At 38.7% G+C, this 25,986-nt stretch overlaps 1 long non-coding RNA gene across 4 annotated transcripts in view; it reads right to left on the bottom strand.

The window, feature by feature from the left end:
• Positions 1-2,252: 2,252 nt before the first annotated feature.
• Positions 2,253-25,986, bottom strand: part of LOC144320170 (uncharacterized) — a 115,622-nt gene continuing 91,888 nt past the window's right edge. For 3 of the 4 annotated variants that reach the window (XR_013385734.1, XR_013385731.1, XR_013385735.1), the window contains 4 exons: positions 14,217-14,369; positions 13,733-14,030; positions 8,436-8,550; positions 2,253-2,493 (listed from right to left, as the gene is read on the bottom strand). This is a non-coding gene — a long non-coding RNA (uncharacterized LOC144320170). The remainder of the gene's footprint in view (positions 2,494-8,435; positions 8,551-13,732; positions 14,031-14,216; positions 14,370-25,986) is intronic. The other variant, XR_013385732.1, reaches the window with a different exon arrangement.

Here is a 25,986-nt window from a genome sequence, read left to right as displayed (position 1 = left end):
CTTGAAAGCATACTGATTTTATTCAAATATATGGTGGTACATTTTTGTTCTGACCTTAACAAATTCTATTGTGCTACCACATCCTATCTTCTTCATCAGTAGTGGAAATATTGTTCTCCTTCCAAACATAAATTATTTTGCCCCTAATAAACAATATATATGGATAAACAAAAATCAAGAATACTATCTCATAATAATGGTAACACCAAGTTGATCGAAGAAATACCAGGAAAAAGTTTACATATTCCAGGCAGTATGTATATTGACTGTTACCTAGTAGTTTGTGACATCACTAAATGATTTCTAATTATTTTAGGAAGAAGAAATTCTGATAAGCTCTCTAGAAACCTAATCAGATTAAGAGCAATGGCCTTTTCTAAATAAGTAATGTACTTAATAGCCTAACGTAACCAACAATAAAAGCTCAGAAAGAAATATACCCCCAATTTTAGATTCCTAGTTTGCAATTGGTTCTTCTCACTAATGGACAATTTTTTCTAAAGCATTAAAATGTTTATTTGCAAAATACACAATTGTTGCAAATCACTGTGAGTCCTCTGGGAATATATTTTAGTTCAAGTGCATTAAGTATCTAGAAGCTATTCTGTTCTAAATTTGTTATGGAACAAGACCTTCTGGGAAAAATGAAATAAACATGTGGATTGCTAAGTATTTCCATGCACTTTTCCGATAAAGGTACAAAACAAATGATATATTATTTGTGTGCCCTTTAAATGAAGAGGGACTTGGCCATGAAGGTGGCTCCCATGAAATGACATAAATTTCCGGAAGTACTTGATGTATATGCGAATGGTGACCAGGTAAGTGTGGCTAGACATTAAAAGAAGCCTTAAAATAAAATGCCTGCATGTTGGAGATTTCCTTATTTATTGATTTAATTCCTGAGGTTGTCGATTTAATTCCTCATCTTTCTTCTTACTTTGAATTTTGAATTAGAACAGATTTATCCCCTTCTTCTCATTCAAAACCAAAATAGGCGAAAAACATCAAGATGTCTTTAGTTTACCCACCATCCTTAGAGCACTGAGACTGAGGGACCTATTTGGCCACTGTTTAATATGTGGCTCATACAACCCTACCCGGGGAAATGAGAACCAATCAGGGACCTATTTAACATATCCCCACTGCCAGAGAGCATATATAATGCACCTAATAAAACCAGAAAAGCAATTAATAATAGAGAAAGGGCCTGTACAAACATATGAAAAGGGAAAGAGAAAAGTGACTGAAACAGAAATTAACTAACGGGAAGTCTTTCCAAAATTTAATTTAATTTTATTCAATTCGGCTTCCTTGGTTGTGGCATTGTACAGTCCAAGAGTTCTTTCTGCAGAAATGTCTGGTCTCCTCATCGAGGCTAAGTTGTCCCATTTCTCTCTGTAAATCAATTCTGTCATTTGTTTTTGCCAGTCCCTGCATTTGCCAGGATTAGCTCTTTTTCGATTTTAGCTCTTACACTTTCATTTTTGAAGCATATCTGCCAGGGATTTTATTTATGAAGTGGTACACAAGAATGAGAGGCCAGGTAGAGACACGGCACAGCATCAGGAGTGTTTGGCAGGAGAGAAGGAGGGGAATGCAATGGTGGATGGGCAAGTGGTGCGGCCCCAGGTTGAGTGAGTGAAATGAAAAGATTTCTGTCAAGGACTCTGGAGAGGCAGTATGGTACTTTAGTCATGAGAAATATTGGTGTTTCAATGTAAAACAATGAGTCAAATGAAATTGAAGTATGAGACAAAGAGCCAAACAGAGCAAGAATTCATTAAAGAACTGGTACCTGGGCCAAGCAAGGGGGTCTCCCTAGGGCCAGGCCATCTCGTTTATGAGAATATTAGCCAGAGTTTGAAACAGGGCAGGATCCAAGAGTGCTATGGTGAAATTCAGAAGACGTTACTAACCAAAACACAAGGTTCTTTTCTTTTTCTTTTCTTTTCTTTTCTTTTCTTTTCTTTTCTTTTCTTTTCTTTTCTTTTCTTTTCTTTTCTTTTCTTTTCTTTTCTTTTCTTTTCTTTCTTTCTTTTCTTTTCTTTTCTTTTCTTTTCTTTTCTTTTTCCTTTTCTTTTCTTTTCTTTTTTCTTTCTTTTCTTTTCTTTCTTTTCTTTTCTTTTCTTTTCTTTTCTTTTCTTTTCTTTTCCTTTTCTTTTCTTTCTTTCTCTTCCCCTTTCCCTTCCCTCTCCTTCCCTTTTCTCCTCCTCCTCCTCCTCCTCCTCCCCCTCCTCCTCCTCCTCCTTCTTCCTTTCATCCCAGGTAATCCTCACTTGGGACTATTTTGCCTTCCAGATGACATTTGGCAAATATCTGAAGATATTGTTGGTTATCACATGGACCCAACTCAAAATGTAAATAGTGCTGGAACTAAGAACCCCAGCATTTTGCCTAATCTTGACTAATTCTGAAAATGCAGTTCATTGCTTCCATCCAATTATGTTCTCATTTTTTTTCTTTCCTCTGCTATTCACCACATTTTCAAATCTAACAAAAAAGAGAAAATTATGAATGCATATGGAAAATAAAGTTAAGGAGATTAGAGACAATAAAAAATAAAAAAGACTGATTTCATTTTCCCTTCATTTTGCTTTACCCAAAGATCTAACTCAATTGAAAAGAGAGATGGTACAAAAGGTGTTAAATTAAAACACACACACATACACACACACACGCACACACACACACATAAAAAGTAACTAGAAGTTTAGAAAATACCACATCAAAAAAATTTTCTTCAAAGAATAATCTGAAAAAAATTACCAAGTTTATAGATTTTACATTTTGGAGATTCAGGAAGATTCTGCCCTCAAAGATAAAACGATTCAAATCCTAGGCCTACCAGTTAATTATCACGTGCTTTTTCTATAAATCTAAATTATCTTAGATATTGAAAGAGATTGCAAATAGTCCCTCTTGGGGTTGGGGAATGATTTGCAATATTACATGCAATGTTCTAACAAACCCTATACCTGACCCAGAGTAGGCCTTAGAACTGCAAAAACTTGCAGCACAAAATGACTCCATCTACATTTCTGAACCAAGAGACTTAACCAAACTTTAGCATGGCTTCTAGAAGTATAAGGCCAGGTTCCTAGAATGACCTCAGACTTCCCTTAAAATCTCTACCTAAGAAATTTCAACATTGCTGGGTGAATTTGCAGTTTGTTCCAACCAAAACCTGGTAATAGGTGGCTAGGGCCTGGAACGCCCTCTTAGGCAAATTTGTTTAGAAGACTTGCATTGATAAATCCCTTTCTGTCCTTTTGATACAGATCTCCTACCACCCAGCACTGTCTTCCCAAGGACCTAGAGGTAGTCTCTGAAATGCAAACATTCAGGAGATAGCTCTGGTTGGGGAGTAAGGACCCAACTTCAGTGGGCACATTGCTCTAACTTAACAACTACCTTCATCAAAAGACAGGAGACGTCTGTTCCTCCTTTGGATAAGTACCAATTAGCAAACCCAGATGACTGCCTGACTCACGTAGACCCAATCCCCCTCAGTGTCCCTGTGCCTTTCCTTTAGCACACCCCAGCATTTAAAAAGTCTTGTGCCCTTCGTTTTGGTGAAGCTGAGCTCATATACTCTGGACTGTCTTCTCAACTGCAATAGTTATCACCAAATAAAATCTGCCTTTACCACCTTTTACTGCTGTCCAGGTTTGTTTCTCTTGGATAGCCCTTATAAGCAACAACAGCAACCATAATAGGAACTGTTCAAGTGTGGTGGTTTCCTAAAAATACCACTGGCAGAATAATGAAAAGGATAATGAGATATCTGTGAATGGAAATTTTCTTATAGAATACTGTTCTGACTGTTCCTTTTAGAAAAGAATGAAAAACTCCATTAGTTAGGCTCAGGCTAGATATTGTGGACACTTGTTTTAGAATATATTGTCCATCAAAGATAACTCTGTCCTGGTTACCATGATTGGATCAGAAAAACATTTTATGAAAAGTAAGCAGAATGACAAAAGCCAATTCCTAAAGTGATACAAGCTGATATGATTCCATTTATGTAGTTTTTTTGAAATGACAAAATCATAGAAATAGAGCACAAATTAGTTGTTGCCTTTAATTAAGGAAGGGGTGGAAGGCTGGCAAGAAATGGGAGGGATTTTTGTTTTGTTGGAAATGTTCTGTATTGCTCTATTAATGTCAATATCCTTGTGGTGATATTGTATTACAGTTTTGCAGGATGTTACCAGGGGAGCAAAGTAGGTATTGGAATGACAATGGGATGACTGTATTATTTCTTACAATTGCACTTGAATCTACACTTATAACTCAAAATAAAAGTCAAAAATTATGGTAAAATAAAGATTTTTAGACCAAAAAAAAATTTAGTGTTTAAATATTAGTTGAACACTAGTTTTTCCAAATTAAAAAAAATCAATTAAGTCTATGATGATTTATAGATAACATTCCTCCACAACTAGATCTTAGGAACAACTTAGTCAATGAATTAATAGCTCTCTGATTCAGCAGAAATCTTTAGGGATCAGTTAGATACAAACAGGAACAGGAAACAAGTGGGAAACAGGGTTGAAACCTCAGTCAGAGGTGGGTTTTCCCACTGATAATTTAAAACTTAGTTAACTCAGTAATTTTCCACATGACAACAAGGAAGGGAACCAAATACAGGGGACCCAAATAGCCAAGCCACAATCTAAAGAGGCCATAAATATCACACTCAATCTCAGTTGCGTCTATTCAAAAGAAGAAAATAGATGAATCTTAAGAGTGGCCTACTTGGAAGCGGTGGTGGAAGAAGAGATTATACATACTCTTTTCTTCCACCTCTGCCTTTTTATTCCAAAATATCTAAACTTATAGACTTGATCTTAGAAAGAATTTGTTATAAGGATTGGTCACTTTAAGCAGTACGTTTATATTAGGAGGAGTTTAAAAGTCTAGTTCAGAACCCACTTTGAAAATTATTTTTATTCAATATACTACGATAATCACTTATCATACCCAAAACTTTCTGAAATCTAGGCACTTAGGAGGGGCAGCCTGGATGGCAGAGGAAGGGCAGATCTATGAGTCATAGTTGTTCCACCTCACTAGTAGTTTGCTTTAAGACTTTGAATCTTTACTGACCTACTGAGAAGAGCAAACTGTTCTTGACTGGAACATTCTTATTTTTCAAAGTGTAGGAATTTGAAGATTAGTGTTGGGGCCACTGGAATAGGAATGGAGACCTAAACATAAAATTGCAACTATGCACTTTCTAAAGACTTCTAAGAGCTAGATCATTTCTATTTTCATCTTCATTTTCTTCTATGATTTATATTATAGGACTGCTTTCCAGAAAGGGAGTGAAGCAAAGAAACAATTATAGACTGTATAAAATTAAGTCTCCTTTTATTTTTTTAAAGATTTTATTTATTTATTTATTTATTCATGATAGAGAGAGAGAGAGAAAGAGAGAGAGAGAGAGAGGCAGAGACACAGGCAGAGGGAGAAGCAGGCTCCATGCCAGGAGCCGGACGCGGGACTCAATCCCCGGACTCCAGGATCGCGCCCTGGGCCAAACGCAGGCGCCAAATCGCTGAGCCACCCAGGGATCCCCAAGTCCCCTTTTAAAATAGAATAAAATAGAATAGAATAAGTACAATCTCATGCCAAAGATTAGAGTTCATTAAGGGATTACATAGATTAAGGGATGACATATGGTCATCTATATTTCCTCAGCTCTGCTAGATTTTAAAATAATTCAGTAAACCGGATTTTTTTTTCAGTAAACCAGTTTGTATTCTTCTCTGAATAAATTAATGCATACCTAGTGGTTAATAATTTAAAAATTATTTTTAAATATGCTACCTCATTGGATCCTCAATTCTTTGACAATAGCCAGAATTATATGTGTGATCAAACCACTGTTAATACTCTCCATTACAGATTAAGGATGTTCAACTTTGTCTAATGGTGTGGAGAGGCTTAGTAAGAAAAGAATCAAGAATTAAAGAGATTGTATAGGATAGAAACCCCTGGTACTTTGAGCGATTGGGGGAGGGGAGACGATTAAAGACCTGTTCAGAGTGAACTAAGACAGGAATGACAGATGAAACAATTGAAGCAGCTGATATAGACAAGCCGTTTATGAAGCTCTTCTCTAAAGGAGAGCAGAATAATAGTGGAAAGCAAGTAAAAGACATGGAAACTAAGTAAGGGAATATTATTGCATTTTGAATGCTGATGGGAATGATAAAGTAGAGGGAAATTTGCAGAGGTGGAAGGATTAACTGGAAAACCCCTGGGAGAAGTAGACTTTAGCTAAATTATGAGTTCTCATTGCATATGTGGACATGGCGTCTGTGCTGAGGAGTTCAAGATCCTATAGAGTATGAGCAAAAGTAGAGAAAGAGAAGATTCTAGGGCTTTTCAGAGCTAGTAGGAGCTGAGCAATCAGATTTATTAAAGGAAATTTCTCTCACCAAGCTTAGTCTCCTCTTAGAATGTTGCTTTTCCATATAACAAAATCCTTCAGTCCAGTTAAAATGTTTTGGGAAGTTGATATAGTGGTGCACGGGATCCATTTAGTAAGAGGAGGGAGGAGGAGATTCTACTGGCCTGGCATTTTGACAGTGGTATAACCTAGGTTTGCCCTTCCCTGCTCAGTGTTGACTAACTGGGCGCTTTGAGGGGAGAGTGGAAGGTGTGCATGAGGAGTTCAGGAAAAACAGCCCCAAATCTTCACCAGGGTTAGGGAGCAGAACACGGACATTTGGTTAAACACTATGCAATCTGAATTTCTTGTCCAGAATTCAGCTTATCATGTTAGTAACATCCCCAAAGGCATTTAAAGTTAAAATGTTATAGATACTATTGGGCTCTACACCATCATTATGCATGAGAGTTTTCAACGGACCTAATACCTGTAGCACAATATTAGAAACGGACCTGTGGAAAATGATGTTCCGTAAAATGAGGAATATGCTTGCCCTATTCATTTCCCAGTATTCAAATATTATCCATTCAGTTTACAACTTTAACCCTTATGTCAACTGGTACCTACTCAACTTTTGGCAATTTCTATATAATCAGTTAGGAATTACTTCCATAATGTATAAAAACCCAAATCTCTTCCCAAATATTCTTTATTTCCTTTCCAAGACTTATGATTTTATGGTCAAGGATCAGCAACAACCTATGCTACATTTGCTGTCTCTCTCATCCCTGTAGTGAAGGTATCACCCATTTCATCACGTTATACAAAATTATACACACTTCAAAACTCCCCTGGTTTTAGGGACAGTACTGTGTCTTTGAGGGAGAGCAGGGCAGGATAAGCCATATGTGAAATCACCCTCCTTGTGCTCACTGGAGTTTTCTCTACATTTTCTTCCTCCCTACTTCCTCTATTATTCTCTTAGTATCCTCCATCCTTCCCTGAATGCCCCACATCCTGCATGTTCTTCTCATTTGTGCATTGTAATTGTCCTCACTCAGAAATCTAAGTGTAAGTTGACTCACCCCAAACAGGCTTATTATGCTATTTTCTCAATAAAGAAGACATTTTCAAGGGCACTTGGGTGGCTCAGTGGTTGAGCATCTGGCTTGGGCTCAGGTCGTGATCCCACGGTCCTGGGATCGAGTCCAGCATCAGGCTCCCCCAAGAAGCCTACTTCTCCCTCTGCCTATGTCTCTGCATCTCTCTGTCTCTCATGAATAAATAAACAAAATCTTTAAAAAATGAATAAAGAAGACATTTTCATATTCACCTCCAAGACCATAGAACTTTCCGTCTTGTTACTCAACTAGTACGAAGAGACTATCCTCAGTGTCTTCAGTTGCTATAATTCCTTTATAGATGTGTAGCTATTTTCAGGTCAAATGTAACCCAAATATTCAGGAAAAGGAATGGATCATATGACTCTGTCTTTTTCTTCCTCTGAAGCAATATGCTTCATACCATCTTTCCACAGGTAGAGAACACAATGACTATTCAAATCTCAGACTGGAAATTCCAAGTGAGGAGTCTGACTGGCCTGCCCAGATCAGAGGTGCATGCTGGGTCTCATTCTGAGCAGTTTAGGGGATGGGTTACATTGGCTGGCTGGTCCTAGCTCATTTATCACATCTGTGTAGCCATGGGACATTGGGTACCATGACTGACCTCTTGACTAGAACACAAGACATGGGGAAAAAATCAAGTGGTGAAAAGAAATATCATTGGTAGAAAAGAATGATAAAGAATGATAATAGGTTTCTCGTGCTATCCAAAAGTAGAATGTACCTATGAAAACTTTCGTAAACAGACACGATGTAAAGCAAAGAAGACATTACCATTAATTTACATGGAAAAAATTTTGAACATTCCCAGATCCCAAAAATAGCCTCTTTTAGATTTTTCTGATACCTTAGGACACATCTTGCTAACTCATGCACAAAATAAATCAAGATAAAGCACAGATGCTCACAGACACACTTCAAAGCTCTGGCAGCTTGCTGCTGAGATGCTGATGTAGTTCCCAGAAGGAGCCTGATGGTGCCACTCTTGCTGCTGGGGGTGCGCGCTGCCTCTATCACAGCTCACTGTAAAACAAAGCTTAAAACTACTTTTGGTTTTTGTGTTTTCTCGTAAGATCAAAAATCCTCTCTGGATTCTCTTTTGATTAGCGAAAACAGGTTATGATGCAGGTCTTTTGTAAAAGCAAAGTGGCATAACACCAACTTCTAAAAAATGGAGGGTGCCAATAGATAAAAGGTATAGTTACCACAATTAATACAGTGAAGGAAATTTACCCTCATTTACAAAATTTACAAAAGAGGCTAGAACTTGCTAAAGTACTAAAAACATTTTATATGTGTAAATGTAAAGAAAGATATACATATATATGCACTTTATCTTCTATTTATTTTATATGTATACATGTATGTGTATATATTACTTATATACTATATATCCATATAACCTACTATTCATATGTATTATGTACATGTGTTTATACTTTCTAATGCATAAATATATGTTTCTCTACTTAAACATTTGAAAATTCTAAAAACCCTAAGGCACTTCCAAAGAGAAGTATAAAAAAACCTTGAGCAGATACTTGCCATTTCTAACTATTCTGCAGTCCTCTGAAACAAGTTACTCACACAGCTCTATGTCTTTGAGCACTTCTAGAAAATCCCATTAAAGAACATTGTTCCCTCTTATAACCCTTTGGCTGCGAATAATTGTAATAGGGAGAATGACCTGTGTGTGCATTTCTTACTTATGATGGCATATGTGAAAGCCAGAGGAGCAAGGACCACGTCCTCTGTGTTCAAACCTTTACTTTCATTATTCTTAGTATTATCTTTAGCAAAGAATAGCTCTTGCAGGAGTCATATTCCTGCCTTTAGCCAGGGGCAAGTAGAGATTTTGAGATTAGCAGCTGAGATAATACATGATAGTTAGTTCTTTACCTGGGTTGGTTTATGTAAGACTGAATAATGATGGCAGTTGCTGTATTAAGTGCTTTGGGGCAAAGCCGAGGTCATTACTTAGGGCATGAATACTACTGGACAAATCCCAGCATGCTCTTTGTCTGATTAATCCAGGTGTGTGTGTGTGTGTGTTGCTTTGTCTGCTTTATATGAACCGTAAGATTCGTTTGGAAGGGAAGCAAAAGGTAGAAGAAATTATAGAAGGGAAGGTTGCAGTTTGAAAGTGGAAAGTTGAATTAAGCATCGAATTGCCTTTCATTTTATTCAATTATTTGTTCATTTAATCATTGTTTTATTAAATTTATTAATTGTACCACTTAGTGAAGTTTTGCTCAGTAGCAGCTAATGTACACAGTGATGGAAAAATATTGCTAAATAGATAACCTTGGCTGTTCCCTTCTTGTCCTCCTGTTTGGCTCCTGGGTACCAGTTAGGTTTTTTATGTCACAGCTGGTGAAGGTGCTTTGCCATCCTCTCTGGGCCACTCTGTAGTTCCAGCTACCAAAAGTGATACGCCAATGCTGGGAGTCCCAAAACCTGACACTGTAGTGCTTCTATTAGGTGTATCATCTGGTAAATACATTTATGAATATAATGAGAAAGATTGGCAGTTAGGACATGTGGCCCTTAGAGACATGGGGTAATGTATTTCATAGATATATTCTTGAAATGCCTTTTCCTATTGGGGTTGAGTTTTGGGGTCTAGTCTCTGCTTCCCAGCGGTAGGAAGGGATACATTGATTAAAAAGAAATAAAACTAAGTGCTATGATCTTAGTTTTTAAGGAAAACAAAAAATCCATTTTCCTTTAAAATAAAAAAGGGGGCATCTGTCTTTGATTTTTCATTGCTAACTTATTGCTAATACCCACATCACACTCAAAGTGACCCTGGCAGATGTTTGATAATGAGTCTGCTTAGAAATTCATCCCAGAAAGTGAAGTCTGCAGGGGAAATCCAAGACTCTAGCATGTAGGAACTAGCTTCAAATAAGCCCAAAGCCTGATTGCACACTTGCACTTGTGCCGAGGTTTCCATGGGCCAGTTACTAAAAATATGAGTAATTGAGAGCCAGATACTTCCCCGGTGCCAGTCTTACCACAGGGACCAATATAAACTGTGCCCTTTATTGAGTGCGTGATACAATTAAAGATGATATTGAATCTAAGGAAACCATGGCTAAATAACTTTCTCTTCATAAATTAGTTTGAAAATCTTTTACATAAAATGAATGGCAATTTTTAAAATTTAACAGCAAAGCATCGGAGAGACAGGGAATTGGACAGGCTGGTTGTTTGTAGTCACACATGGATGTAAACAAGTATATAAAATAATAGTAGTAATAATAATAATACAATGAGCCTGTGGCAAGCATTTCTGTAGAGTTTTTGAATGTCAAGGACATTTTGCATATGTTTTTCAAATCGTCATGTGTTTATTGAACCTATGACTCTTTTTTGGTTCTCTTTGCAACAAACACCCTACTGTACCAAAGTCAGAAAACAAGGAGCAAATAATTAGGGTTCAGGCAAGGCTGAGTCCATCATGAACCGGCAGAGATTGCTCTGAAATGGCCCACTCACTCTCCCATGGTTTGCATGAGCACTAGAGCCACACACAGGTAGTAGTGAGAATGAGAGTTCTCAAGTCAGATCAGCTGGGCTTCGTTCCCAATTTAATCACCACCACCTTTAGTCTATTATTTACCTTCTCCAAGTCTCCATTTCCTCAAATGTGAGATGGGAAATATAATCACATTTCCCTCCAAAGCTTTTTGCAAGGATTTACTAATTGAGGAAAATAAAGCATTTGGCCCAATGCCTGGCATACTGCAAGCTCTCTACAAGTGTTAGTGGTTGCTATTATCATAGACACATATATTGCATTCTTGTAAATGAAAGAAATCTTTCCACATCCACATATTGTCTCTGGGATTTGCTCAGATAGGAAGGATGCTTTCTTAGAAATGAGAACCACAGTATATCTTAAAAAAAAAAAAAAAAAAAAAAAAAGTAGGAGACTGTTTGAAACCCAGGATAGATGAGCTTATTGTTTTGCGTAGTACTTTAGCAAGTCTTAAAATATACACTGTTGTTCTGGAGCGTGGTAGAAGAAGTAAGCTAAAATACACTAATAATGAAAAACAAGGATTATATTTTTTTTTAGAAATGGAGGTGGAGGGCAGCACCGGTGGCTCAGCGGCTTAGTGCCTGCCTTTGGCCCTGGGGCGTGATCCTGGCATCCTGGGATCGAGTCCCACGTCGGGCCCCCTGCATGGAGCCTGCTTCTCCCTCTACCTGTGTCTCTGCCTCTCTCTCCGTCTCTCATGAATGAATAAATAAAATTAAAAAAAAAGAAAGAAATAGAGGTGGAGACAGTGATGTTGATGCAGGAAGAAATGGGAGGAGAAGAAAGATAAAAGAAGGATCCAATTAGACAACTGGAAAGAATTTCCAATAACTTATTGGCAAGTAGAAGGCTAAACAGAACAAACGACAGTATGAGTTTGTCATATTAGACAAGACTGAGGGGGGCGCCTGGGAGGCTCAGTTAGGCCTCTGATTCTTGATTTCAGCTCAGGTCATGATCTCGGGGTCCTGAGATTGAGCCCTCCTTTGGCTATATGCTCAGTGGGGACTCTCCTCTCCTTCTGTCTCCCCAAAACCCCTGGCTCTCTCTCTCAATAAATAAATCAATCTTAAAAAAAAAAAAAAAAAAAAAAAAGGAAAAACCAGTTACTTCAGGATGGGGATTTTTGAGACTGTTACCTTTTTTGGATTGCTTATAAGTCTCAGTAAAAATCTGTTTCATGAACCAACCGTGTGTTAGCATGCGTTGTGCAAAAGCAGGGAGCAGAGGCAGCCAGTGGGGGAAGGCAGTGGTGTGGGGAGGAAGGAAAGCAGAAGCCACTGGAGGCTTCCCAACAATTAAGGACAGAAACCCATGGGGCCAGCTGCTGCAAACATGCACGCCCATCGGAGCAGGGTCTGAATGTCCAGGGTGTACAGAATACAGAAATCACAGGAAATAATGACCCCAGAAGACCAGAGGAGGCGGAGACATCTGAGTTACATGCTCAGGTACACACACCCATTAAAGCATGCATCTCACATATCACATTTTTCATACAATTCTCACACAATTTTCATACAAATTTTTACGTCTGTTGTTTTCTATTTAGTTTGCTCAACTCATTAGTCCTTTATGATACCAATTTAAGAAAGCAGAAACATTAGGAGGCAGAAAAATGTATTTGTTTCCCAAAGTTGTTTGTTCCCTCTGGATTTAAAGGAACACAATGGCCAGAGTTTCATGTTGCATTCTATTTTTCTTTTTTTCTAGACTTTATCTTACTCTCCTTTGCTATGGTATCAACCCTTCTCTACAGATGTGTGTTGTGACATTTAAGAGCTAGTGGCACTGTGGATGAATAGGCAGGAGAGAATGAAGCAGCTCAGCATCTCCCCTTCCTCTCCTTTCTCTCCCCAGGAGCCTACTCACTGAGCAATCAGTTGTGCCTGTGCTCAAGCAGACCTCCAACTGGATCTCTAACTCGGCTTTCACAGCAGCTGCCCACGTGCCTGGTTTCTAGAGACTTCTGATTCTTCATAGGCTAATAGTTAAAGGCCCCACAGAGTTTCCTACAAAATGCTAATCTCATTTATATTAAATAAAGCAACTCAATCTGAGGCTTTTTAGAGGTCGAAGCTACAGCTTTCATCAGATGGACTTAATCTATAGGATACTGTCACTGAAGTGCTTGAATTATTTTGCTCTAGAAACCATGAAATGGTGCACACTCTTGGTGTTATTATCTTTATTAAATTATACCATATTTCACTGTTGCTAGCACTAAAGTAGTCCATAATCTGCATCAGATAATTTGCCGGTAGGGATTATTTTCACTACAACCCTGTGAGGTATAAACTCATATTTGCCCCATTTTAGGGATGATGAAACTAAGGCTAGCAGGTATGATATTTTCTAAACACTGTGTCACGGGAAGGTGGCATAATCCAATTCAGAACCTGTGCTCTCGGGGTGCCTGGGTGGCTCAGTGGTTGAGCGTCTGCCTTTGCCTCGGGTTGTGATGCTGGAGTGCCTGGATGGAGTCCCACATCGAGCTCCCTGCAGGAAGCCTGCTTCTCCCTCTGCCTGTGTCTCTACCTCTCTTTCTCTCTGTGTCTCTCATGAATAAATAAATAAATCTTAAAAAAAAAAAAAAAAGAACCCGTGCTCTTTACCACTATTCTGAGCTTGCAGAGCCTCGCTGAACAGTAATGTCACCTGTCAATTCCATTCCACTCTGTGCTTGTAGAAGTTGCCTCCAGAGAGAAAGTGTCACCTTCATTCCTAGGGCCCAGATGCAGTACCTTGCACCTCCATTCTTGCCTAAGATCAGAGAAGAGGGAGGAGGTGGAAGCCAAAAAGCCCCACATGCAATTTCATCCATCTGATATGCCAGACCAGCCTGTATTGCGTGTCACTCCACATCAGGCAGAAAGCGAGGTCGAATTAAATCCGTCTGTCAAGACACCCAGATTTGCAGCAAGTAGAGATGCTCTTTACTCTTTATGTGAAAGCTCTGATTGAAAAGACAAAAAGAATTTAATCACTCACTCCACATTGCTGCTCTGGTAGCTCCAAAGTTTTTGACTTGCCTTCTCCCTTTGCCTGCCCCCCTTTCTTTGGAAAACCAATGTGCACTGTTTTGTTTGGGATAAGCCTCCCCCCCCTCCCCCAGCTAAGCTTCAATAATTGGATTACTCACACACTGTGTGAGTAGCTCTTATAAGTCAGCCGTTTATGGAGCTGAGCAAACAGACAGGTGCTGGACCAGAAAAGGCACACTTTTCCAGGGTTGGCTCAGAGTCCTCACGATGCTTTAAAGTTTGATGGTCTGAAGCTGAAATGCCAGTGCAACCTGCAGGTGATCAAAAAGGACAGTCCAGGGGTGCCAGTCACTCGGGTAGAGGGACCCAGAACCAGAGGGCAAACAAGCAGTTGGAGGACTTGTGGGTTTTTGCCTGAATCTCTCTGGATATCCAGTGAGATTAAGGTCAGGAGATTATAGAAATACATTACCAGAGGCAAAGCAGCCTCCTCTTAGCACAATGGACTCAAATGAATGCCCTGGTTTGGGCGACCTTGGTAAAATCTAAGGGTGTAAATAACTATTTGTCACAAGTCATTAACCGGCTATGTTGTTGAACTAAAAGAAATGGAAGTAGGGGCCATTCATTCCAACCGAGACTTTTCTGTCTGGGACGAAGTGGGAACCCCTGAAAAGCTGTTGACCTAGATGAATCCAAAAATGAAGTGAGTCTCTCCATTACCGCACATGGAAACACACACAATTCTTAAAGGGTCCCTGCTCCCTATCTAGATGTCACTGCAGTTATTGAAGTAGAAGATAAGACATGCTGGGTTTGTGCATCTCAGGTGGATTCAGGACATCTCTTAAAGAAGTTTTCACCCTGTATTGCATTGCAATTATATATTGCTTTCCCCCTCCATGAGACGATGATATGAATTCCTCTTACACGTGGCTGCTTCTTTTATCCATCTTATCTCCCTAGTGTCTGATGTTGTTTTGTAGACAAAGTACTGAGTAAATACTGTGTATTAAATGACACGAAAATGACGATCATATTGGGGGCATCTTTTTCAAAAGGGCCTTACACGGGTAGTCTCCAATCCTTAACAGCAACCCTTCAAAATAGCTGTTTTCTGCATTTTACAAAACAAGGAAATTTAAGCTAACACATTTTTAAGCGGGGTATGGAAGGCTACATAGCTCATGAGAGGCATAAGAGAGAAGTCAGTCTGAGGTCATAACATGAGTTATTCCAGGAGAAAGTTAGAATGATGAAGAAAGAAAGGAAAAAGTGTCCAAAAACGTTCATTCGCTAGAAACCCCTGTTGTGGCCGTCTGCAAAAACATTTAACCTTGACTGCCTTGGTTGTATTTCTGTAAAATGTGAGAATTACCCATCGCCTACAGGTGACAGCTAAATTAGATAATCTCCTGAGGCCATTTCAGCTATAGAAAAACAAATTTTGACCATTGCTATTTTTGGATTAACATGAAGTATTAACTTAAAACAATATTGCAATGCCTTTCATTTTCCAAGTAAGAGAATTATATTGTGACATAAACATGCTGTAAACCGCTCAGTTTGTTCTCTTGTCTAACTATTTTAAACACATTTAGCTGAGACTTGGAATTCTTTAAGGGAGCACCAGGTGACTCAAGAGATCTGAAGCAGGTGGACAAAAGCTCTGGAAAGCCTGCTTTCTTGAATGCATTCTTCTTGTTGGCAATTAAATATCAGTGAAGGCAGAGGCTTGAGAATGACCAAGTTGAAATGACATATAAGCCGGTGTTCAGATTCCCATTTTCTTGGTACAGAATCATGGTGTTTTGAGCAAGGACCAAATAAAAACAGAGGAGAGCTAGTGAAAGGAGCTTATTTTTCTTTCTTTTAGGAGACAGGCAGATTTTAGGCAAGATTTTAGGCAATCACTAAAGGCAGGGGTCAGGGAAGAGGTGAGGCACAGAGCTCAGTGGAAATTGCCTTCAGGATCAGATCTGTTGAAGAGAAGCGATGAGAAGAATGTAGCTCAGAACTCATTAGAACACTGAGGTCTGGTCTTTCCCGTTGAATGACTGGGCTCTCCCTAATGGCTCCATTCCTCACTCCTCTTTTTACTCTCCTTTGAAACCCCTGCAATCTCTCTTCCACTCCTACCATTCTAATGAGAATTCTGTCTTCAAAATTACTCTAATAATTGTAGTTGAAAACTGCAACATGTCCTGTAGGGCAAAGCATTTATACTGCTCTGTGTTCCCCAGTAAACATATAAATATTTGTTAAATAAATGAGTTTTAAAATGGAGGAAGTAGACACAGAACAATGCAACAAATGCCAAAGTGCTACAGAATGAGTTTACTTCCCAGCATCTACATTTTTGAAACAGAAGCCACATGGAGGGATTCTAGGGCTCCAGGAAGCTAGAGACTATGCTATCACTGCCCAAAAAGCTTAAAATCAAGTTATGGTTACAAGGCCATTGACCTCTTCTTTCCTTGCTTATTCAGAATCCGATGAAGATAGGTCTTCTGCACACTTGGCTATAAGTGCAGGATGCAGACTGGGGGAGAAGAATGAAGTTGGATGCAGAACTAAACCTATGAGTGGGAAGGAGATGTGGTGTCACAGTTTTGCATGGTGCCAGGCTGTGTTCCACAAAGAGCCATACCAGTTCAGAAGGTCAGGAACCCTCCTGTGTCTTGTGAGTCGCACTATCTGCAGCACCGAGCATGTAAGTGGATATCACATAAATATTGGGTGATTGATTAAAAGAATTAGTATATGCATGAATGCAACTGGAAGAATTTATTCTAGGACAAATGACACACACACACACACCCTTCCACCCACACACAAAACCTAGAGTGAGAACATCTTTAAATTATGGTTTGAATCTGAATAGAGGCTAATCAGTGCAAAAATAAATGAAAAGTGATATAACAAATTTAGGCCGTGATTGCATGGTCTACATTTCCAAGGAAGGCCCTGATATTCATCAGACAAATGTGGCCTCAGGCTTGAAAGTAAATGCCAAAGTAAGCCAAGGTGTGCCATAGATTTTACTGGCCTCCTCTGTCCTTTTCCCAGAGGAGTAAAATATATAGACTTATGTTTTCTCAGTTTTAACTTTAGGGCTGACATCCATCACTGCTCTTAGATGGCTTACGGAGAGGAACTCTGTAAAGGCACACCATCCCTTTTCTCTTTCCTCCTCCTTGCCTGTGCTTTGCACTTTTGTAAGTCATTTTGGTCAAGGTGTGATAGATCCTAGTTTGGCTCAATCATCAATGAGACGGCGCTAAATAAGTCATCCACAGGACTGTCCCCAAGCCCTGCCATCTCCCTCCCTCTCCTCACATATGGGAATGACTATGGAGGGATTTATGCGGAGATGCCTTTGGGCTTCACAATCAGCACTAAAGTGTACATTCACAATGTAGGATTTGTCCAACATTATCAAAATTCACCCACCCTGACAAAATATGGCTTCTACTTCTGACTGAAGTTTATTTTAATTCTAAGAGTATAAATAGAAAATGAACAGAAAAAGAGCCAAGATTTTCTTTCTTTCTTTCTTTTTAGAAGAGGCTTACAGCTCTGATACTAATCAGTGTTTGATAAACAGAGATGGCAGTGGAAAAAGGATCAAATGACGGATGTAAAATCCATCATTAACACACAACCATGTGAGATTATTCACTTTCTCATCCTGTCCTAAAAGTGTCCAAGTAAACTCTGGGCTTGTGAGTAAGAGTGATTGTTGATGAGTAATAGGAAACAATTAGGAAAGGCTTTTCTCCAAAAAAGAAGAAAAAAAAAAAAAAGGAAAAGCTTTTTTCCCCCTTTTCTTACTTCTCCATTTGTGAGTTGGAAACACTGTCCATGACAACCCATAAGCATTCCATCAGATTCCTTACTAATATAACCTGATTTTATTCATTATAGCAATCTACTCAGCCCCACCATCCCTCACAGCAAGGCAGACCATTAGATGTCCAATGAGATGAACTGGAACTTCTTGGAAAAACTTTCTCTTTTCTAATAAAAACATTCAGATGTAGGTGGAACCTATCTTCCCTCTTATACTTACTTTAAACATGAACATGATGACTGAAGTTGTGATAATGACATGGCAAGAGAGTGTCATCAACAGGGTAAGCATGGCAGAAAGCTCCAGATGACATCACTGTATGTCTGAAATCAACACCAGTCAATGTCTACCTCTTATCACTTCAGGAAAAATAAACAAATAAACAAAAGAAACAGAAAACTTGTTTGCCTAAGCCATAATTTATCTGTTACCTACAAAATAATACAAACTAAGTGAAAGATAAGGTATGATTCCTGACAATGGCACTGGACTTGGAATAGTCAATAATACAGTTCTTTAAAATGGCACGTGGCTATGAATTTCAGGCCACAAGTTCAGGTGTGGAAATAATACAATTTCTGTCTTATTCCACTAGCAGACTAAAAATTAACTTAGCCTTTCCCAGTTTTCCTCCCAATCAGGTTTTTTGCAGTTTCAGAGTCCCATGCTATGCCAAGGTATAGGATCAAGGAGTAAGGGAAGCTCCCTGAGTTCTCATTCACACAAATGGATTGGAAATGTCATTGGGCCCATCAACATGGCCTCAAATCCAGGGAGTTCGGCTGCTTCTTTACCCACTGAAGGTCCAAGAATTTCTGTGAGATGGCCTATGATTCTATTTCCCTAGATTTATACCACCTTTGTTCCTTTTCAGAGTCTTGACATGTGCCTGGTGGTGTTTCTAAGAAGCAAGGTGTTTAATGCCAGTTTTTTTTTTCATTTGAAACCCACAGAGCTCTACCAGCCTCCTGCTCTCCCTCTCCATTTCTTTCCCTCCTTCTCCCTCACTGTCCCCGGGGAAGACGTTTCCAGTTGGTAGAAATCCTTCTCCTTTCCTGTATCATCAAGGGCCTCTCTCTATGTCTAAGAATCTCATTCTTTCTTCCTTGTACCTCATCGATGGAAACATGACTCTCAGTTTTCTTAACCAGTTAGGCTTTAGAAATAAAGCCAAAGGATTATGTGCTCCTCTGGTTTCTATTCTTGCCTCATCCCTCCCCTAGGGTGATGAAGCTTGGATTGAACACACTGTCTGAATAGACAACAGAACATGAAGATATGGAGAGGAATTAAAGCAATAACAGCAACAAAAGGATTGTTATTTAATAGGTGAAGATATGGTGGGAGGTGGAGGGTGGGTTATACTTCCTAATGGTGCCGAGCATCTAAGCATTTTTTTGTGTGTGTGTGCGAGTGTCTAAGCATTTCTAAGCTGGTCCAAACAAACTCTAAAATAGCCAATCCCCAGGTGGTTTGTATACCTAAGGTTGTCTATCATGCAGCATTTGGGGCTATTGATGGGACAGTAGCAAATATGAAGAATAGGATAAAAGCCTTATTTAAGGAATTAGGATGTATTCTTCTAATTAGTTAGCATTTTGGTAAGTCAAAATATGCCCATCCCTATCTTAGACTCTTAAGAGTAGGGGTAGGTGGTAACAGTGAGAAGATGAAAAAATAGTGAATAACCCAGCCCCTGTTTTGATTTTTCAACTTCCATACAAAATGAAACAGCTTGAAGATAATACAAAACAACTTTTGATCATGTAAGGCAATCGATTTTTACTGATTTGTATGTGTGCCTGTGTCTACACACAGAATTTAAATATTTCGTAGTTTGCAGCTCATGCTATATAGATCCAAATTCCTCCCCTTCTTTCCATCTTGAGTACCAACACTCTAAACTAGACCATGATTCTCTCTTCTTTTAGTTACTGCAACAACCTTCCTCCCTCAATATGATAATTTCTAGATTTAAATTCTAAAATACTTTCATCATATTGAAACCAGAATGTTCTATTGAGAACATGGATCTAAAAAGTATCACCTGCCTACATAATTCTCCTCAAAAACATTCTCATAGCTCTTACCATGAAGTCTGAATGTCTTCAGGGGTCTGCAAGGCCATTCTCACCATCTGTCATCCCCAACCTGCTGCATTCCACAGTTTTCACATGGCACCCTATTGTTCCTTCTAGGTGTATTCCTCTAGGCCTCCATAAGCCTCCCACTTGCTGTTTCCTCTTTGGCATTTTAATCTTAATCATTTTCCCATCTCAGCTAGAACTGACCTCACCTGAAGAATGGAATATTTTGTGGCCTCCCCAGCATCCATCCCTCTTACCTTCTTCCCCAGACTCAAATCTGGTGAAGCATTGCTTTTGTTCAAATGTCCACCTTGATCCTACAGGACCCACATGCCTCCCTGGAAGACCCCTCCAAGCTCCTGACGTGGCCTGATCTTAAAACAGCCATACTATCTGTCTTTCCAGTGAATGATGTGGGAAGCTAGGCTTAAGTGGATTATTCACAGTATTCTCTTAGCCAAGGATATTGTTTTAGAGGCAGGCATATTACTTAATTGGGGCTAATGAAAACAATGTGAAATTTGTGAAAGATATCCGAGAATTTTTTTTCTTCCTTTTAAAGAAATAAGCATTGAAATAGATACTTCTTTCTTCCTCTCCATGTTCATTGTAGGCACAAAGCTACAAGCTGCCACAGTCATTTACCCCCGCATGAGGATAATGCTGTCACCCAGAAGGGGAACAAATAACTGAGTGTGGAAGAAAGAAATGGAAAAGCATCCATCGAGTTAAGCTAACCCTGAACTCTACCTGTACTTTGGACTTGCAATTATAGGCTCTGTATTAGTTTCCCAGGGCTGCTGTAACAAATTACCACACACTGTGTGGCTTAATACAACAGAAAGAGTGAATTTCCCAGTTCAAGAGGCCAGAAGTCCCAAATCAAGGTGTCAGCCAGGTTGATTCCTTCTGAGGGCTTTATGGGACAATCTGTTCCTTGCCTCTCTTGCTTCCAGTGACTGCCTGCATCCTTGATGTTCACTGGCTTGTTGCTGTAACCCTCCAGTCTCTGCTGCCATTTTCATGCAGACTTCTTTACCTCATGTGTATCTCCGGGGGGGTCTTGTCTCCAAATCTTTCCCTCTTTATAAGGACATCAATTATTGGATTTAGGGCCCATCCTCATCTGGCCATGATCTCATCTTAATTTGTTTAACTTGGTTACATCTGCAAAAATCCTGTTTCCAAAGAAGGTTCATAGATACAGGACTTAGGACTTCAACATTTATTTTTCAGGGACACAATTAAACCCACATAAACCAACATATTTCTTATTTTTTTTAAAAGAGTCATTTATTTTTTTTAGAGAAGGAGAAAGAGATAGAGAGAGAGAGAGAGAGAGAGAGTGTGTGTGCACGCGTGTATGTGTGAATAGGGGTGAGGGACAGAGGGAGAGGGAGAGAGAGAATCCCAAGCAGGCCCCATGCCCAGTATTGAGCCCATCGTGGAGCTCATCTCACAACACTGAAACCATGGCCTGAGCCAAAATCAAGAGGCAGCCACTCCACTGATTGAGCCACCCAGGCACCTTATTTCTTATTTTTAAAAACATTTTCCATCATGGTTTCTATTATTTGCAGCTGAAGGTATCCTAGTCAGTACTCTTCTCCTGACCTTGCCTTCCAAATTTTGGGCACCCTTTCTTATTCTTGCAAAATCTGGCTTACTTCATCCCTGAACTTCATTCATCGTGCTCTGGTTGCTTTTGAATTGTTTTTCATTAGTCCTTGCAAACAGCTAACTCCCTTTGCCTATCTCAACACTTAGCAGGGAACCTGACACATATTTTGTACTCTCTAAATATTTGTTAAATGAATAAATTAAATAGAATTTGAGGAATATATGAAAGTAGGAGATACTTTTAAATCGTCCAAAATATTACTACCAATGTAGAAATACTGCAGATATATTTTTGTAAATCTTCCTAGCATTTTATGTAAAGGTTTTTCATTCCATAATTACCATACCGATATATAAAATTGTGTGCCCTGTTTTTTTCACTGTATATAACAAACATTTTTCTATGTTATTACAATCTTCACAATTTTTTTAAATAGTCATGCAAATTCTACTGAATGATTATACAAGAATGTACATGAACATTCCCTGAGGATGGGGCATTTGGTATATTTTTGTCCTTTTTAAGATTTTCTTAAATTTATCATAATTTATACATAAATATTTTTCTAATAGCTAAGACTATTTCCTTAGCATTAATATAAAACTTGGTTAAATTAAAGCTTAACGCTCCTGAAGGGATGTAGGAATTCAGAGAAAGGAGAGGTCTATTTTATGAACTGGAAAAATTAGGAAGTTCTCAAGAAGCTGAAGGAAAGCAAGCAGACCATGGACACTCAAGAAGAGTGAAGCAGAGAGAATGAGAGCCTGGCTTCCCTCCTTATAGCCTCATTTCTCCCTGTGGGATATGACTTTCATATGTCAGGCATGGTGTCAGAACTCTGGCTTCCTAGGTCTTATCTGGCTCCCAAGAAATCAAAAAGGGACAAACTCAGGTGTAAGACATAATGACAGAATTTACTACAATTTTCTCTTCCCAGCATCCCTTCGTTGAGTGAATTTACAATAACATACATACTTAGCTTACTCTGGGGACATAATCACAAGTAACCTACAAATAAGCCATTGAAATGCCATCCTAAATAAGGGGCCTTTGGTGAGACAATTCATAGACAGAAACTGACATTCTCATAATAAAGTTATCAAATGGATTAAATACAAAACAGTGGAGTTTGGGCTTTTTCTCTAAGGAAGAGCAGAAAACAAAACAAAAGCCTCACTTGATAGCATTATTTATTCCTAAACATTTCAAATGTTTGTATTTTCAACTACACTGTCTGCTTTCCATCTGTAAACCAGTCATGGCTGTTAAGGAGTGCTACAGAGGAGTGAATTCAGTACTAGAGTGGAAAGTGGTTCTAGTCTGAGCTCTGCTATTTCCCTGCTTTGTGATTTAGAACAAAACATATTGCAGCTTCTTTCCCCCAGGATTTGCAGAGCCCTATCCCCCATTCACAGATTGAAATGATTGGACATGATAATTCTTTAGATGCATTGCCCTCTAAGAATCTTTGGTTCCAAGCATGCATGATGTAAAGCTAGACAACAAACTTAAATTTGTTGACTATTGATTATATCTTGGCAGTGAGTTAATAAACCATAGCTCCAAAGAGTTAATTTTGAAGAGTAAACTTTCATTCAATTCACCGAAAGAGCCTGGGCTGTTGGCAGGCAGATAAATGAAAGCTGAAATTGTTTACAAGAAAAAAATCCAGACTCCTTGAAAGTTTTCCACGGTTTATCCTAAAGAAAAAAGAGTCTTTCTGTAATCCATAGATTTCTTCCATAATGGAGATAATTTGGACCCAACTGTATATGATCACATTGCATCCGTCAGAAGTAAAATGTTAAGGAAGCTTTTGCAAATACTTCTTACGAATATCATAGAAATTAAAAGGCGATTGGCACCATGGCAATGGAGAACAAAAAGGAAAGCAATGATATTGTATTAATCAATAAATTGTCCCCCCATTCACACATAGTCTGAGCTCTACTGACTTTACTGTACTGAACTGAAGCATTTTACTGTGAGATTTTTGTTCTACCTCTAAGACGTTAAGGGAAAATGGACTCCAAGATTATTACTGTTCTAAAAAAAGAGGACACCAGGAGTGAAGTTGCTATATTTCCAAAGAGTCTGCATTGGCAGATGGCTTGCTATGTGTATATTGCCATATATTTTTAGTTCTTTCTTCTTGAGTCTTTCAGTGATGAATTTTAGAGAACTGAATGTTACAAATGAGCCTAACATTTCTGAAAGAGTGATGTTTCTAACACTTTACAGATATTGAGGGCCCTGAGGACCTCAATAGCATCCAACTAAAAAATGTTGGTAATTATTTTAGATAGCCGGTTATGATTTAGGATTCTGGAAAATGCTAATATTGGTTCTATAGGCCATCAGGTAGACTCTAGAATTTTATTAAGAAGTTAATTGTTAGTGGGGGAAAAAGTTAGATGTCAGCAGTTAACTGTCCTTTATCTGCTGTTGTTCAGCAGATGCTTTGCTCTATTCTGTGACTAACCCCAATTCTGCGCCCTCCCCTTGCACTGCAAAAGTTTATATATTAGTGAGCTAAATAGAGCCAAGGCCAGCCCTTGGAGGAAATAGGGAGACCTGGGTTCTAATTGCAAAATAAGTACTTGCAAGTAGTTAGCAAATTCTTCAACATTTCTGGACCTCAGTCTCCTGATAAGCAAAGTGGGGACACTGACAATCTCATGTGGTTTCTATGAGGATTGTAAAGCAATGTATATGTAGCATCTAGCACCATGTCAAGAAGCATATCCAAGAAGCAAGGCCGTGTCTGAGTCCCTGCCCAAGGCTTTTTCCTCTGTTCTTCATTATAATGTCTGAAGTTTAGCGAACTCAGTCACAAGCAAGGTCACATGACCAATGATGATCATAAACAGGACAAATTCAGTGAGAGATCTTTAAGTTCATTGATCTTATGACTTAATCTTACATATAAAACTGAGGCAGAAATGCAGTTTGTTGAAATGAAATGCAGATTTCTATATTGGGATCTGTAACTGGATCCACTTAGTATGTAGGGAATAGCCAACCAAGGAAATGGAGTATAATTGTTTGACTGTGGAGCAGTTGCTAACCACTCTCCTCCAGTGACAGTCTGGATTTTTCTCTCAGTTACATTGGAGTTTGGGTCATAACAACTTGCTGTAGAATAGTCCATCTTCAAGAATAAAAAGCAAATACAAAACTAAAAAGCAGAGCAAAACAAACATTCAAAGTAAAGCATAACCTCACTTGATCCTACATCCCCTCCGGCTACTAACTACTTTCTCATTTCCTCTTTATAACAAAATCCCCCAACAGAACTATAAATACTCGCTACTTTGCCTCTTCATCTTTCACTTTCAATTAATATTTTATCCCAAATAATTCAACAAAACAAGGCAGAGCCCATCAAGATGGGGAGGACATTACCAGGATTGAGATAAAATCCTTCGATATTGAAACAAGATGTACTGGTGAAATGGCCAGGTTCCAACCAAATGATTTGTTTGCTATTAGGAACAGTGGACACATACCCTGGAACACCGACCTTATATTTACTTTAAATACTCTCTGTTATAAGATTTCTAAATATAAGAAACTCTACCTAATAATATTTGAAAGAAAAATTGTTGTAAAATACACATGTAATGTACTGCATGCATATCTTCTGTACATGATTCAAGCTAATAATCCCCAAATCAGTGGATGCTCTTCCAATGATTTTTCTCCTCCCAATTATGCAATCCTAGCCCAATAAACAATAGGAGGAAAATGACAATTAAGTCATGCTTACATTCACTGTACTATGAATTCTGTATTAAATAATAAGAATTGATCAATTTGGTGAGATTAGTATAAATCAGCTCTTCTAGCAACTTGCATTTTAACGTAGGAGAATCAGGGTGCTGGAGCTAAATGCTCACTTGGTAGAGACTTGGCATTCAAGATCAAATTCAATCCAAAAGTGTCTCATTTTCCCACAACTGCTTCTAATTCCATTGCCTATTAGCAGCTGAAACCAGTTTAGCTCCCTAGAAATAGAAGAAGGGGGTAGGTAGGAAGCACGAGATAAACAGCTCTGCCTACTGCATAATATCACACCTTTAAATTATGAAAATTCTAAGGATAATGAAAGTGTTAGAAGGCTTTAAAAATGCAGGTCACATGGAATGACAAGAGAGTATTAGTTGAAAAAATTGTCACATTACTTGTTATTTATATATAAGATCAGATATAAAATCATGTGTTGAAAGGGTATGGGATTCTGTTTGCATTTTGAATAGCTCATACCATAAACACTGCACTAAACCTAGAAGGAAACTGTCCAACTGCCATTTACTTTCAGCCGGAGATATCTGAGGTGGAGACAAGAACTTAGCTTTGAGAACATG

Source organism: Canis aureus, chromosome 9 (assembly GCF_053574225.1).
Source record: "Canis aureus isolate CA01 chromosome 9, VMU_Caureus_v.1.0, whole genome shotgun sequence".
NCBI lineage: Eukaryota > Metazoa > Chordata > Mammalia > Carnivora > Canidae > Canis > Canis aureus.
Note: the sequence above shows the minus strand (reverse complement) of the source record. Positions and strands in the feature narration are given on the sequence as shown.